Below are 17,763 nucleotides of genomic sequence, written 5' to 3' on the forward strand. Positions count from 1 at the left end.
CTGAAGATAGCACAAGGTGTGGTATGGGGTGGTCTGGCATAGCCTTGAATTAGAGGACTGCCAGCAATAATACTCAGACAGCCAGTCCAGTGAGACTGGAAGGGGAAATCTATAATGACCAGAAGGCCAAGCCACAAAGAGAAAGCAACTGAGTCCAGAGAAAGAGAGAGAGAGACTGACCACAAAGCGAGCAACCAAAGGAGGAAGCATCAAACAGATCAAGAGCTAATCCCAAGATGTGCAACAAGGAGGCACCCTAGCAGTGAGCAGGAAACCCTGTGACAGGGCTATATTCTGTTTACACAGGGCAAATGTCATCAGATTGTGATCACTGGTACCTAGGAGACTGGTAATTTTTATCTCAGTGATTATCTCTTTGCCCATCAGAATGGACTCCAACAGTGAGCTATCACATGATGGATGCAGGACTGTCTATGTTAATAAATCATCTATTATTTTTAGAAACTGCAAGGAAGTTTTATTACTGGCTACATAAAATATTGAACCAATGTCCCCCAGGTTAAGTCATCCATGATAAAAAATGGTTACTAACCTTCTGTAACTGTTGTTCTTGGAGATGTGTTGTACATGTCCATGCTGACGTAGGAGTGTGTGCACCCTGAGTGCAGTCGTTGGAAAAATTTTCCCCTAATTGTATCTGTTGGATTGGCTCTAGCATCCTCTGGTGCTGCACACTCATAGTGCCAGTATAAAGAACCCTGTCGACCCCAGCCCCCCTCAGTTCCTTCTTCTGACCAACTCCGATAAAAGGGGAGGAGAGGCAGGTCTTGGAATGGACATGTGCAACACATTTTGAAGAACAACAGGTACAGAAGTTTAGCAACCATTTTTATTCTTCGAGTGTTTGCACGTCCTTTCCGATGTAGGTGAATCCCAAGCCGTCGTATAGAAGGTGAGCCGAGAGTTCATGGATGTGCTGATTGTAAGTCCACTTGGCCAAAGCTGGAATCGTCCCTGGCCTGTTGGGTGATGTGTACCAAGAACGTGTGCACCGATGAGCAAGTTGCTGCCCTGCAGATGTCCTGAATAGGGACCTGCACTAGGAAAGCAGCCAAGGAAGCTTACGATCTCATGGAATGAGTAGTTAGGTCAGCTGGAGGCAGAACTAACCTGCCTGTAACCTGACCTGCCTGATTGTAGCACGTGCGAATGCACAATGTGATCCAGGGCAAAATTATCTGAGTGGTGATAGGGAGGCCCTTCATCCTGTCAACTACTGCTATGAACAGCTGGGTAGATTTACGGAACAGCTTGGTCCTTTCTATGTAGAACACTAGGGCCCAACTGACATCTCAAGAGTGGAGACATTGCTCCTCCCTATTCGCATGTGGTTTTGGAAAGAAAACTGGTAGGAAGATTGCTTAACTGCAACAGAACTGTGAAACCATCTTCAGGAAGAAAGCAGGGTGCAGATGCAACTGCACCTTATCCTTAAAGAAAACCATATACAGGGGCTCTGAGGTGAGAGCTTGAATCTCCAAAATCTTTTTTGGCTGATTCAAAAGGCCACCTTCCAGGAAAGGTATGTTAGTGAGGACGTGGCTAGCAGCTCGAATGGGGACCCACTAACTCGTTCTGAACTCTCGGCAGGTGAGAAGCTTTGAGGTGGAATGCACTATGCAGAACTCCCACAGCTAAACTGCCTCCTGGCAAAGCGGGGAGTGCGCGCACAGCTGTAATGTTGTCTGTAAGAACCAACACATCCTTGCCCATAATGTGAGGCAGGAATGCCTGACAGGCCAGCTGAACTGCCCTGAATTCTCTGACCATGTAGAGAGAGAGCTCTTCTGGAGACCAGAGGCCTTTGAGTCCTGAAGGGTCCCAAGTAGGATCCCTAGTCCAGTTCCAACGCATCCAAGACCAGGGACATCGATGGCTGGGGCCGCGAAAAGGGAACTCCCACACAAATTATACGCAGGTCTAGCCACCAATCCAGGGAAGCGAGGACTCAGGGAGGTACAGTGAGAACCGAGTCTAAATGGTGACGCCCTAGCAAGTACACCATGACCAGCTATTCCTGAAGGGGTCTAGGTGCAGTCGTGCATGTTTCACTACATAAGGGCAAGAATCTATGTGGCCCAGGAGTCTCAGACAGCTCCATGCTGTTGAAACTGGGTGGACCTTGAGGGACCTTACCAGGGCCATGATCGCCTCAAACTGGCCTCCTGGGAGAAAGGCTCTGGCCCGAGTGGAGTTGAGTACTGGTCTGATTAATTCTATCCTCTGTACTGGGATGAAGGTAGACTTCTGAATCTTTATTAGTAAGCCTAAGGCCTGGAAAATTGACTGGATGAGGTGGAAGTTGGACACCACTTGAACCCTGGACTGGCCTCTAGACTACCCAGTTGTCAAGATATGGGAAGCTCTATACTCTCCATCTCCTCAGGAAGGCCACCACTATCGCCATACATTTGGTGAAGACCCACGGAGCAGATGACAGGCCAAACGGAAGTACTGCAAACTGGTAGTGTGTATGGTTGAAGACAAATCTGAGGACCCTTCTGTGTCCTCAGAAAATCGATATGTGGAAATAGTCGTCCTTTAAATTGAGGGTGGTATACCAGTCCCCAGGATCCGGAGAGGGAATGATGGAAGTCAGGGACACCATGCAGAACTTTAAGTTCTTGAGGTAGTGCAGGTCTAGAATCGGCCTGAGACCACCTTGGGCTTTCAGAATTAGGAAGTAATGGGAGTAGAACCCCTCATCTCCAGATTTGTGAAATCTCTTCCATGGCTCCCACCTTAAGGAGAGACTCTGGATCATCTAGCCAGTGGTGGCACACTGCTCTCAGAGACCACTGAGCAGGAGCATAAGAGGGAACCCTGGGCTTGGGTCATGTCAGGGTAGGAGTGCTTCAGACAGTAGCACAGGTGGCTCCGAGGGTGAGAGGAGAACTCCCCTTCAATCTCTGAAGAGAAAGAGTCCCGTGCTGTCTGCACAAAGACAGTACCTCTGGTACTGGAGTCAGCAGGGCCTCCCGGGTCGTTGATACCGGCTGTTGCAGTGCTGAGTTTGAGGTGTAGCCTGACTTAGGTCTCACTCTGTCCCAGTCCCCATGCCTGATCATCTTCAGCACTGGGGAATGACCCCTCTCAGATGGCTGCGTCTTGTGCTTCTTCTTGGGCATGAGGAATGGGGAATGGTGCAGAGACTCTCACACAGTGAGAGGAGCACTCTGCACCAATGCCGAGGTACTCGGTCCCAAACCAGAGAAACTGAGTTTCAAAGTGAGTCTTAACACTGTTTCCATAAGAATGACCTTCAGTCTTGCCTCTTGGTCCTTTTTTGTGTGAGATTTGAAGTTCCTGCAGATCTGGCAGTGGTCTCTTATGTGAGTCTCTCCCAAGGCCTTGAGACAACTTAAGTCCAGGTCACTCAAGGACACTGGCTTGCCATAGGCCTTGAAACCCAGTGACAGAGGCATGCCCTGGCATTGAGAAGCAAACCTACTTCACTAACTGATGGAGAAAACTCCAAACATTTACTAAGGGCTAGTCTACACTTACCGTCCGGGTCGACGCGGTGAGTTCGACTTCTCGGAGTTCGAACTATCGCGTCTGATCTAGACACGATAGTTCGAACTCCGGAAGCGCCGCGGTCGACTCCGGTACTCCACCACTGCAAACGGCGGTGGCGGAGTCGACCTTGGAGCCGCGGAGTTCGACCCCGCCGCGTCTGGACGGGTGAGTAGTTCGAATTAGGGTACTTCAAATTCAGCTATGCTATTCACGTAGCTCAATTTGCGTACCCTAATTCGAACCCCCTTTTTAGTGTAGACCAGGCCTAACTAACTTAAAAAAAAAAGGCATACAACCAAATCAACTATATACACTGCAAAAAGAGTGGAAAAACCACTGGGAAAAGCTTGCTGAAGCAAAGAGAACAATTCCAATGCCCTGTCACAGGCAGTAAAAAGATACTGAGGCGGCATGGGGCTGGCAGGGCCCTTTATCTTGGCAATATGAGTGCATGGCACCAGAGAGCACTAAAGCTGACCCAACAGATACCACTAAGGGAAAAATTTCTGGCAACTCTGTTCAGAGCATGCACACACCTACATTGGAATGGACATGTGCAAGCACTCAAAGAACAATTTTTCTTTCTACACATTACAGACAGATATTTAAGGAGGAGTTTGTCCTGTTCTCTAGTGAGATTAAGTGATCTGTAAGGATACCCACCTGTACCCCAACTTCAGTTTTACTAGTTAGAACTTTAATACATAAGCACTCAAGGTCCTATGATTCTGAATCATTTATGACTAACAGGTAACGGTGTCTGATGTTGAGTGCCATTCCCTTTTTCCCATTCTCTCCTTACAGAACACGTTGTAATTATCAATTTTAATGTTCCCATTATTAGAGCCATCCGATCAAGTTTCAGTAATACCAAAAATGTCATATTTTTTCTCATGAGTATCTTCAATTCTTCTTGTTTATTGTATAGGCACCAAGCATTAGCATATAAACAATTAAAAATCTGTTCCTTACATGCACCTTAGTGCTTGGATATGTTAAAATGCATGATGCCTTGAGGTTGGTTTTCTTATTTGGGTGTTTGTGTCATGACTGCCCCATTATCACTCTCTCCTTCTACGGTTAGTTTAAAGCCCTCCTGACAATCCTAGCTATTCCTATCACGCAGGAAACTGGTACCATAATGCTGATAAGGAGGCCATAAGAATCATACTACCCCCTCTCTCCACAGTATCTGCTACGACATTCCACAAAACTCCCCCCCTCCACACACATACCCTTGACCCCTATAAATCACCTATTTAGCCAGTTATTCAGTTTGTCAGTGCTAAGAGCTGCATAGTCATACAGTCTTCATACCAAATTAGAGAATTATCTGTAGTTTAATTCCCATTTTTAACACCATCAGATCAGCCTAAAGTGCTCTGCAAGAGAAATTGAATTCTGCAGTAACCCATAGTCTTTATTCTTAGAAATGTTTGTGTAGTGTGACAGCTTATTTATTTTATAATACTGCACAATGCCTTAAAGCTAAGGGTATTAATAAAGTCCTGAGCCAGAGAAATAATTTTATTGTTTTTTCTTTCCTGTATCTGCCAACACTATAAAAGTGCCTTTTCTTCAAACTATCTCCTTGTTAACCCATGCAGTGCAACCAATTTGGCTGGGGAGGCAGAGGCTTGATTGGGGAGGAATGACTGGGAAGGAGAGAGATCAATAAGCCATGATAGGGGTGTGTGGAGCAGTACACAATAAGCTTAAGTGATGGTTGTGTGTTTACTTTCTTAAAAAGAATGGGGGTGGTGAAGAGTTTGTACATTCTCCCGCATGGCCACTATTTTGAGTAACTTGTAGAGAAGGGGGGTTAAAAACCCAGGAGGCAGGCAGAGGGTAGACCAACATTTGGCAGCACCCTAATGACACCTGGAACTAAGTTGTTTAAATACCCCCATAAAGTTGTAATATATTATGTATCATACAATACTTACTGGAAGTTGCACCCTCCACTGGTTGGATTTCTACTGGTGATCCAAGTGCAACCTCTAGCTGTGTCTTGGACAGCTCCTTGGTCTCTGGAGCAGCATCTGTCCCTTGGTCCACTGAGTCAATATCCAGTACTTCGTTAACAATCTCCTGGTCTGCATCCTGTCTGACATCAGTGGAGGTGTACTCAGTAGTGTCTATACAATTCAGTGATTGTTTGGTGGGATCTCTCACAAATATATGGTTCACTCATTGTAGCAGCTACAAGCTCTCCCAGTGGTCCTATTATTGTCCTTCACAGTCTTATAACAAGTGCTGGAGTCCTAAAAAAAGAAGGGCTGGAATCCACTTCCAGTGCTATCAGTCACAAGTAACAGTACTGGAAGACATTTCTGGCATGCTGGAATGGTGTTCTGGGGCATTCTGGCATGACTTGAGGCCTGCTTATAATCCAGATGGAGTACCTTCCTTTAATGCAGCACTTGCTTGGGTCCTGGTGGTGACCATTTGTTTGGACAGCTGCTTGTATATTTGTGCATTGCAGTGGCTAGAATTCAGAGTAGTCTGTACATGTGCCTCTCCCCAAAGGGCAATTAAGTCCTGGCCCTCAGCATAGGACTATAGTGACATATGAGGCATGACTGCTTAATAATCAGAAGTATGACACAAATATGTGAATTCCATGAATTGGAAATGCAAAGGACAGCACCCTGGATGTGCACCTGCACTTAAAAAGAGAGGTGACATCCAGTCAGGATGACTCTGGAACAATAGAGGGCACACAAGTAAATAGAAAGGCTGATCCAGGTAGCTGGAATACCTCTGTGGGATACCAGTAGGAGGATTTATAAGATCACAACAGTTGCTTGGGATGGGGATGCATTCACACACACTTCTTTGCAGATAAACTCATCCCACAACTCAGCAAACCTGCTTCCAAAGTGGGTTTAATTACGCAAAATAACTCAAGTTAACCTGCAACAAATTTCAAGTGTAGAAAAGCTCAAATCCAGACTTCTCCCTATTGCACCTTGATGCTTTCTTCAATGCAACTGTTGGAATTATCTCCCTCTTCTTGTGCATGAAACTAACTCCCTAAAATACTTCTGCAAATTCTTTCAACAATAATCATTACAAAATTTATCAACATGAAGCTTCTACCACCAACTGCTATATTATTTATGTTTCAACTGTTTAGCCAAGACTCAAATCAGGGCTTGTTTGGTGATCTTAAGGAAGTGATCTTAAGAGGTCATTTAGTCAATCTCCTTGCCCTGAAACACTGAGGCAAGATTAAGTATATGGTGACTGCCTTACAAATGTTTATCCAACCTATTATTTAAAACCTTCAATGATGGGAAGTCTACAACCTCCCTGGGTTACCTGTTCCAGTGCTTAGCTATCCTTATAGTTAGAATGTTTTTCCTAACATCCAACCTGAATTTCCCTTGCTTCAGATTAATCTGATTACTACTTGTCCTATCCTTAGTGGACATGGAGAACAGTTAATCTCTATCCTCTTGTAGGTGCTGCTGCCCTGTCAGTTATTCCCCATTTTGTATTTGTGTACTTAATTTTTCTTTGCTAAGTGTAGTACTCTGTACTTATCTTTACTGAATTTCATTTTATTGATTTCACATCAATTTTATCATTATCATTTTGAATGCTAATCCTGTCTTCCAAAGTGCTTGCAACCCCTCCCAGCTTGGTGTCCTCCACAAATTTTAAAAGTGTACTCTCCTCCATCATCCAAGTTTTTAATTAAAATATTGAACAGTACCGAATTCAGGACAGAACCCTGTGGGAACCTACCAGATATGTCCTCCTAATTTGACAGCAAACCATTGATAACTCTACTCAAGTACTGTTTTTCAACCAATTGTGCACCCATTTTACAGTAATTTCAGAAGACAATATTCCCCTAGTTTACTTATAAAAATGTCACTTGAGACTGGGTCAAAAGCCTTACCAAAGTCAGGATATATCACGCATATATCTCAGATATTTATACAACATTAATACTTGGTCCTGCCATGAGTGCAGGGGACTGGACTAGATGACCCCTCGAGGTCTCTTCCAGTCCTATGATACTATGATTAAGCACATTGTCAGTACAAAGTGGTTGCTTTGTCATAATTCTTGCTGTTATATAAAACTGTAAAAATATGTTTTTAATTAACTTTTCCCATGTAAGCAATAGCTTCCCTCAGTGGTTATCAAAAAAGAGAAGGCTAACTTTACGCTTTACAGATCAATAAGCGCTGTGGCTCTTAAGCTGGTCATACTGTTTTTCATGACCGCACATCATCTTCACTAGCCACTAAAAGCAGGAACTTGACTGTGTTTTCAAAAGCAGCCTTTAAACACAAATTGCTATAGACTCCTTTGTAAAGTAAGTCTTCCTTCTCAAATGTATATTACTCAATACATCTGCTCTCTTTTCAAAATTCTGCTGTAGAATGGAGAAGAGGAGATATACAAGAGAAAATTACTTCCTGGACAATGTGGCCTGGTCTACACTACAATTTTATGTCGAATTTAGCAGTGTTACCTCAATTTAAGCCTGGACCCATCCACACAATGAAGCCCCTTTTTTCGACTTAAAGGGCTCTTTAAATCGATTTCTTTACTCCACCTCTGACGAGGGGATTAGTGCTGAAATCGGCCTTGCCGGGTCGAATTTGGGGTAGTGTGGATGTAATTTGATGATATTGGCCTCCGGGAGCTATCCCAGAGTGCTCCATTGTGACTGCTCTGGACAGCGCTCTCAACTCAGATGCACTGGCCAGGTAGACAGGAAAAGGTCCGCAAACTTTTGAATTTAATTTCCTGTTTGCCCAGCGTGGAGAGCACAGGTGACTACACAGAGCTCATCAGCACAGGTAACCATGATGGAGTCCCAGGATCGCAAAAGAGCTCCAGCATGGACCGAACGGGAGGTACGGGATATGCTCGCCATATGGGGAGATGAATCCGGGCTAGCTGAACTCCATTGCAGTAAACGAAATGCCAAAACATTAGAAAAAGTCTGAAAGGGCATGAAGGACAGAGGCCATAACAGGGACACACAGCAGTGCCGTGTGAAAATTAAGGAGCTAAGGCAAGCCTACCACAAAACCAGAAAGGCAAACGGAAGGTCCAGGGCAGAGCCACAGACATGCCACTTCTACACTGAGCTGCATGCCATGCTAGGGGGTGCAGCCACCACTACCCCAACCCTGTGCTTTGACTCCGTCAATAGAGAATCACGCAACACGGAAGCGGGTTTTGTGGATGAGGAAGATGATGACGAAGAGATTGAAGATCGCTCACAGCAAGGAAGCGGAGAAACTGGTTTCCCCAACAGCCAAGATACGTTTTTCACCCTGGACCTGGAGCCAGTATCTCCCAAACCCACCCAAGGTGGGCTCCCAGACCCTGTATGCGGAGAAGGGACCGCTGGTGAGTGTACCTTTGTAAATATTACACATGGTTCAAAAGCACGCACGTTTAATGAGTAATCTGCCCTGGCATTCGCAGCCAATACAGCTACTGTAAAAGTCTGTTAACGTGTATGGGGATGGAGCGGAAATCCTCCAGGGACACTCCAGAAAGCTCTCCCGGATGTACTTCCAAAGCCTTTGCAAAAGGTTTCTGGGGAGAGCGCTGCCTTATTCCGTCCACCATGGTAGGACACTTTACCACGCCAGGCCAGTAACACGTAGTCTGGAATCATTGCATAACAAAGTATGGCAGCGTATGGTCCCGGTGTTTGCTGGCTTTCAGACAACATCCATTCCTTATCTCTCTGTGTTATCCTTAGGAGACTGATATCATTCATGGTCACCTGGTTGAAATAGGGTGCTTTTATTAAGAGGACATTCAGAGGTGCCCGTTCCTACTCGGCTGTTTGGCTGTGGCTGAACAGAAATGTTCCCTGCTGTTAGCCATGCGGTGGGGGGAGGGGTGAAGTGATCATCCCAGAGAATTGCGTGGGGGGAGTGGTTATTTGGGTTTGTGCTGCATGCTAACCCGCAAACCGCAGCCCCTCCTTTTAAATTGCAAACCCATTTTAAATGGCCAACCCAACAGCCGCTTGGTATGGGAAATGAGGGCACTGCTGTTTGAAACCATTCCCACATGTTATGAAGGTTAAAGAAGCCAAAAGACTGTGGCTTACCATGGCTGCCTGCAAGCCGAATTCTGTTGCCTGGCACTGCATGAGTGATCTCTCACACCACACCGGCAGGCCCTCAATATAAGAGGCAAAATGTGACCTTGTAACGAAAGCACATGTGCTGTGTAATGTGAACAGCAAGGTTTAACGAGAAAGAGTGATCCTATTGTTCTCTAAAATGTGTCTTTTTCACTACCAATCTCCCTTTCCCACCCCCCCGCCATCAGCTGCAAATGTTTCTCCTTCGCAGAGGCTAGCAAAGATTAGAAGGCGAAAAAAACGCACTTGGGATGAGATGTTCTCAGAGCTACTGCTGTCCTCCCACACTGACAGAGCACACCAGAATGCATGGAGGCAGATGATGTCAGAGTACAGGAAAACACAACTGGAACACGAGGAGAGGTGGCGGGCTGAAGAGGATAGGTGGTGTCAGATTGCTATAGAAGGCAAGAGTCGATGCTCTGACTGCTGGAGCATCAAACTGATATGCTCCAGCGTATGGTTGAGCTGCAGGAAAGGCAGCAGGAGCACAGACTGCCGCTACAGGCCCTGTGTAACCAACAGCGCTTCTCCCCAAGTTCCATAGCCTCCTCACCCAGACGCCCAAGAATGCGGTGTGGGGGCCTCCGGCCACCCAGCCACTCCATCCCAGAGGATTGCCCAAGCAACAGAAGGCTGCCCTTCAATATGTTTTAAAGTTTTTAAGTTTTAAAGTGTGGTGTGGCCTTGTCCTTCCCTCCTCCCCTACCCCACCCAGCGCTTCCCTCTGCCCCCACCCCTCCCGGGCTACCTTGGCAGTTATTCCCCCTATTTGTGTGATGAATTAATAAAGAATGCATGAATGTGAAGCAACAATGACTTTGTTGCCTCTGAAAGCAGTGATCGAAGGAGGGAGGGAAGGGTGTTTAGCTTACAGGGAAGTAGAGTGAACCCGGGGGGGAGGTCATCAAGGAGAAACAAACGGAACTTTCACACTGTAGCCTGGCCAGTCATGAAACTGGTTTTCAAAGCTTCTCTGATGCACAGCGCGTCCTGCTGTGCTCTTCTAACTGCCCTGGTGTCTGGCTGCGCGTAACCAGCAGCCAGGCAATTTGCCTCAACCTCCCACCCTGCAATAAACGTCTCCCCCTTACTCTCACAGATATTATGGAGCACACAGCAAGCAGTAATAACAATGGGAATACTGATTTCGCTGAGGTCTATCCGAGTCAGTAAACTGCACCAGCACGCTTTTAAACATCCAAATGCACATTCTACCACCATTCTGCACTTGCTCAGCCTATAGTTGAACAGCTCTTGACTACTGTCCAGGCTGCCTGTGTATGGCTTCATGAGCCATGGCATTAAGGGGTAGGCTGGGTCCCCAAGGATAACTATAGGCATGGGAAGAAAGTCCCTTCCTGCAGCTTTTGAAACAGACCAGAGTTCCTGAAGACGGGAGCATCATGTACCTTTCCCCCATTCTACCAAGAGGAAGAAAGTATGAAGAGATAACATTATAACCCCACTACAGGAAACAAGATTGTAAGATTGGTATATAAAAACATCAGTGCAGCCATTTCTTTCTATTAAGACTATTCAAGAGCAAAAGACAAGGAACAACCAGGTAGGTAAAAAAACCCCCAAAAAAACAACCCTCCCTCATCCCACCCCTCAAAGAAAAACAAAAACAAAAAAACCCCACCCACACTCTCAAGTAGCACCCAGGACCAAGGAGGTGTAGGAGGGGACAAGACTACAGCAAAAGGAATTACAAACAAGTAATTTGGCTGTGTTACACATTCCTCTTCTCCCATCTTACTAATAGAGAGAAACAGAATGAACATATGATAGATGTAGTGAGCAGACCATCAGAGATTACCTTAAAATGTTACTTGTAGCTTACTTTACATGGTACATGTAAGCAAATTCTGACCAATAGAAATGTTCTCTGAGGAGGAGAAATCTAGCTGATAGTGACATATTGCAATCTGTAGATACCCAAATAGCAACTATGCAGATGCCTTTAATCCTCCAAGGTATAGAAGAGTGGCACTACATGAACTTGAGGATCAAGGACTTAGCAGTCCTAACCAGTATCTTGGTGGCTGCTTTTTCTCATTGTCACCCTTGAAACAACATAAAAAAAACTGTTTTACCTCATTAAAACTGTAAATACAGGAGAGAGAAAACCTCAAAGCCCTTTTCACACAAAAGGAATATTTTTTTTCTGAGAGAAGTCAAAGTCCAGGTACAAAGTGAAGCGAATAATGGTTTGATCCATGTGGAACTCGGGATTCACTCCAGACATAAACTTGTCAGGATCCAAAAAGTGACCATGACCCGGTGAAATCCTGACCCACTAAGTCCACATGTCTCCATGGTGGTCATCCCAATCTTGAAAGAACTGAAGAGATGGACAGATAACTAGGAAGCGGTGTTCCTTAACCTTCAGAATGGAAATGAATGTCTCTACAAATGCCACCTTTAGCGAAAGCAATTCAATTTTTTATCAGAAGAGAGCCCATTAAACTTGTAAAACAAAGGACAAATCCCATTGAAGGTGCATTGGTCAGTGCAAGTGTCCTTTAAAATTTGAAGAGCAGAACAAATATTTCAAATACATCTGAGAACATATTTCTTTCCTGGTGATAGGTCCACAGATATCAGATACATCTGAAGCATGTAAAAGCAGCAAAGAATCCTGTGGCACCTTATAGACTAACAGACGTTTTGCAGCATGAGCTTTCGTGGGTGAATACCCACTTCTTCGGATGCAAGTGGTGGAAATTTCCTGGGGCAGGTATATATAAGCAAGCAAGAAGCAAGCTAGAGATAACGAGGTTAGATCAATCAGGGAGGATGAGGCCCTGTTCCAGCAGCTGAAGTGTGAAAACCAAGGGAGGAGAAACTGGTTCGGTAATTGGCAAGCCATTCACAGTCTTTGTTTAGTCCTGAGCTGATGGTGTCAAATTTGCAGATGAACTGGAGCTCAGCAGTTTCTCTTTGAAGTCTGGTCCTAAAGTTTTTTTGCTGTAGGATGGCCACCTTAAGATCTGCTATTGTGTGGCCAGGGAGGTTGAAGTGTTCTCCTACAGGTTTTTGTATATTGCCATTCCTAATGTCTGATTTGTGTCCATTTATCCTTTTCCTTAGAGACTGTCCAGTTTGGCCAATGTACATAGCAGAGGGGCATTGCTGGCATATGATGGCATATATTACATTGGTGGAAATGCAGGTGAATGAACCGGTGATGTTGTGGCTGATCTGGTTTGGTCCTGTGATGGTGTTGCTGGTGTAGATATGTGGGCAGAGTTGGCATCGAGGTTTGTTGCATGGATTGGTTCCTGAGCTAGAGTTACTATGGTGCGGTGTGCAGTTGCTGGTGAGAATATGCTTCAGGTTGGCAGGTTGTCTGTGGGCGAGGACTGGTCTGCCACCCAAGGCCTGTGAAAGTGTGGGATCATTGTCCAGGATGGGTTGTAGATCCCTGATGATGCGTTGTAGGGGTTTTAGCTGGGGACTGTATGTGATGGCCAGTGGAGTCCTGTTGGTTTCTTTCTTGGGTTTGTCTTCCAGTAGGAGGCTTCTGGGTACACGTCTGGCTCTGTTGATCTGTTTGTAGGTTGGTCAGCATATTCCTCCACAAGGCCTTCCTGCTCATTCTGAGATTCCTAGTGATGCAGGTTCTTAAGAGTTCCTGACAGGATAACGGGGTGTGTCCAGCAGGATTCCCAGAAAGCAACAATTTCCCCCTGCAACTTGATTCAGCTGACTAAGGAGCTGATGGGAAAAGGTGAGGGTCAACAAATGGCCACATTTGTGCCCCATAAGATAAGGCATATGGTGCCATAAAAGGATGGGATCCGTGGAACAAGACCTCTATAAAGCATGAAATCTGAAGTGCGAAGAATTTCCACCGAGGTTGCCTAGATGAAGGCAAAAACATCCTTGGAGAAGGACTCCTACTACCATGCAGAGCTGAGGATACAGGTGAATAAAATTCCTGCAAAGGAAGAGCAGATCCCTGAGGTACAGAAACAGAGAGAGTTTCAGATCTTACATGGGAGTAAGCAATGATACCATCATTGATGGAGGCAGAGATTTTCATTTTTGATATCTTAAATTCTGGTACCACCACATTTCTAAATACAAGACAATAGAGAGACATCTAACAATGGAGGCTCCAGTTCCAGAATCATCAAAAGTTTCACAGGAGGGAATATAGGAGAAAATTTTCAAAGTGAATACCTAAAGTCAGGCTCCTAACTCCAGAGATAACTAAATAACTGGCCTGATTTTCAGAGTGCCTAAATATGGATTTAGGACCCAACTTCAAGCATGCTTTTAAAAAAAAAAATCTTAGCCATAAGCACTTGTAACAAACACAGTTCCAGATAACAGCATCCCTAGCAGAAAATGGATTAGTTCACAAAGGCTCACATGATGCACCTGAATCCACATAAAGTTCTAAGAGGGACAGCTAACTGTAGTAAAAATATTTCTGTGCTAATTACATAAGTATATTGAAAATGTTGATGAAACAATACTGACCCATTGTATAGTATGTGAAAATTCAGATTATATATAAACATTTAAACAAACTAAACTGCAATGCATCTTTAAATATAAAAAGTAGCATCTACATGCATATTTCTATTATGAATCAAAATTAGTCAGACTAGATTTTCAAAGTTAGGTAATCATAATTGCATGAATAGATTTGAAAGTGCTAATTTTATGTAACTAAATCATCTGTGTGTACTTGTGCTGGTTATTTTATGCAAGGATTACTCATATGCAAATATATTTGGCTCACTTACTTTGAAAAATCTGGTCCTGAATGTCCTTATAGTTCTTTTATCACTTATTCCAACAAAATGTATCTAGTACAAGTTATGAACAAGTTTTGAAAAAAATGTAGATAGCCCTTTAAATTTTTTTTTACCATGTTCTTCATTGCTGCTGTACCCGGATCTTTTGATTGGCTAATCCCAAGAGCCATATTCAAAGTAAAAGTAGCTCTCATTCCACTCCAGACAATAACAGCTCCCCAGCGCCAGTTAAATCCATAACCAAGGCGGCTCAGAAGAGGGCTCAAGAACAGAACAACTAGACCTCTGTGTGAATAAAAGAATAAGATAATGAGCAAAAATATCAATGCTCAAAGATAGAGACATAGAGCTGGGTGTCATCAGCATACTGAAAGCATTGCAGTCCAAACCTTTATACAAACCCTTCAACAATCCCATGCACATGTTGAACAGGAGGGAAGATAAAATGGAGCACTAAAGCACTTCAAATGGTGTTTAGTGGGAGTAGCTACGATCCCACACCATCCAACGGTAACATTAAGCTGGGAAAGAAGAGCCACCCAAAAGCAACAGCATCCACTTTTGATGCAGTGTGCAAATGAATCAATATTACCTCACGAACTATGGTATTGAAGATTGCTTATGTAAGCAGTCAGAATGAACTCTACCCTGACATCTGGTGGTGAGCTGTGGAAAAGGACTTCAGGGGCTGATCTCGTTTGCATGGGCATACCCACCCTGCCTAGCATGAAGGGATTGCTTGCCCAAATGGTCACTTTGGCTGCTGTGAGATCTCCAGTCTCTTTGTTATTGGGGCAGGAGTAATAAAGCATTGTTATCCTGGTTATGTGAATCAAGGACAGTAGAACTGTACTTAGCATTTTATGCTGGAGGGACTCGCCCTCAACCAAGTAGCACTCGCTAGCCAAGCGACATGGGTTCCAAAACCCAGTGACTTGATAGAGGTGGGGGGCAGGTATTTGTAGCTGGTAGTATGGGCCCCAAACACCACTCTGACCCCCTCCTCTCTCGCCTGTGTAATAACAGAGCTAATTTTGTCTCCATTAGGAGTCTTGTTACATGCTGCAGAGCTGAGATCACTAATACCTAGGTCTAAGCATTAGACCTACTTTAGGCTAGTGGTGTACCAGCACTGATGCTCCCCTATTACCAGCTAAAATCACTGAGAGCTGAGAACACAGAGAGCTGTGTTAAGTAGGAGGGTGGGCCTGAAGACAAGTTAGTGAGCGGCTAGCAGGACGGCTAGCGGAGAGGAGCAGATAGCGCAGCAGTGCAGCTGGTGGTGAAGACTGCAGCAGAACCCCATGGAGAGACCAGGCAATCGGCCAACAACCCGAGCAGCGGAGCATATAAGATTCCCCCCATACCTCCCCCCCTACTTCTACCCAGGCTGGGAGGTAAACTCTGCAGATGAACTTCTGAACTTTGGGGGCTGTACTAACCAAGGACAGAAACTGCGGGCGGGGTGACTTTTGGGTTGCTGGACTTAGGACCCTGAGGGGAAAAGGACACTGCCAAACTTACTTGGGGGTGGGTCTTTTGCTCATGGTTTGTGTTATGAATCCTGTTTGTGGTGTTTCCCCAACATAATGCCGCATTTATTAAAAGGCTTTTGCTACACTCAGACTCTGTGCTTGCGAGAGGGAAAGTATTGCCTTTTAGAGGCACCCAGGGGGGTGGTATGTAATTGTCCCAGGTCACTGGGTGGGGGCTCGAGCCGATTTTGCATGGTGTTATTGAAACGGAACCCCTAGATACTGAACCCGGCCCTTGTTGTGCCAATTCTGATGAGCAGAAGGGTTACACTGATAGATCTAACAATATTAGCATAGATACTTGATCTTCATTCACCACCAGATCAAAATCAACCAGTGACAATAGTGCATTTACTGTCCCATATCCAGGTCTGTACCTAGGTTGCCAAGGGTCAAGTAGATCCAAGGCATTTAAGTACTGTAAGAGTGGTCTTATTGCAAATTTCTCTATAAATTTGATTGAGAATCAAATTTGGATACTGGCTGATAGTCAGCCAGATTGTCAGCGGTTTTTGTTGTACTATTGGTGGGGTTTTTGTTTTTTCTGTTTGACCAAAATTCCCACAGCCGTTACCTTCAGAGAAGCTGGCATCCTGTCCTTGTTCTAAGGGAAATGCTGCCTTTCTCTGCTAGCAATGGACCCAGTACTTCCTCACTGGCCTTCACCAGCCAAGAACTACTCAGAGCAAAAGACATGGTTTTGGAACAAAGTGCTCCCAAAATTGCTAGTTCCTCACAAGTCACAAACTAAACTCAGAGAAGATATAGCATTTGTCCCCTTCAGATTCCTTTCTGCAGCCATAGAAGCAGACAGTTCATTCCCAATCCATATGATTTTATCCATAAAATCTGATATTTTGTCCCAACAGACTCAACCACAGAATGATGACAGCTTGAATTACTTAAGCTGTATGCCACACAATTTTGCCATTCAAAATTTTGTAGAACTTCCTCTTTGCCTCTTATACAACCAGGCCATGAGAGTTCAAACATTCTCTGTGAGGCAACTGATCAGACTCAGCCCATGATTTAGCAAAGTAATCCTATTAACAAGGTTACCCTGCAAGCCCACAAAATGCTAAGCATTAATGTAATTCCAGCAATTACTGTTAGAAGCTGAATTCATTGCTGTTAGTGTTAAATAAAATCTAAAATAAACATAGAATTGTATTTCTGAAAGCACCCCAACATGCCAGTGCCTGCATAAACAAAGAAAATGCAATGCAGTTTAAAACATCATAAAACAGATAACAATATTTTTAAAGCCGTATGTGCAATCATGATTTAAAAAAGGCAGGGGGATGGGGCAGAGGGTTGCTCTACGTAGGGGCAAACAGTAGTCCTTACCTTATAAGATTCAGTGCAAGATAGAGTGTTAAGATATAAAACAAATCACGAATAGTCACATATGGAAAGGTTTTTACAGCTATCACAATTCCAATTATAATGAATATCATAACATGAGCCAAAAATGTCAGCATTGCCCAGAACCTATGTTAAAGAAAAGCACAGAGATAGATTATAAAAAACACAGCACTAGTCAGTCTTCATTTCAGAATAAACATTAATGTAATCCTCATATTGGTCGTTTATTCACAGACTGTAGTTGGAAGCTATTATCTGCTATTGCCTGCTATTATCTGGAACATATTGTTACAGTATATTACCAAGGGTCAAGAATTTAACAAGATTCAAAGAGGGACTGGCAGCAGCACCCCTATGTTCACCCATTTCATAGGACTATGATAAATTTTGTACGAAGTATGCCTTGTGAAGT

The 17,763-nt window shown here is 44.4% G+C and overlaps 1 pseudogene; it reads right to left on the bottom strand.

Annotated features, from left to right (window-relative positions):
• Positions 1 to 17,763, bottom strand: part of LOC123369017 — a 322,921-nt pseudogene that overhangs the window by 238,760 nt on the left and 66,398 nt on the right.

The sequence above is a fragment of the Mauremys mutica genome, chromosome 4 (genome assembly GCF_020497125.1).
Source record: "Mauremys mutica isolate MM-2020 ecotype Southern chromosome 4, ASM2049712v1, whole genome shotgun sequence".
Lineage (NCBI taxonomy): Eukaryota > Metazoa > Chordata > Testudines > Geoemydidae > Mauremys > Mauremys mutica.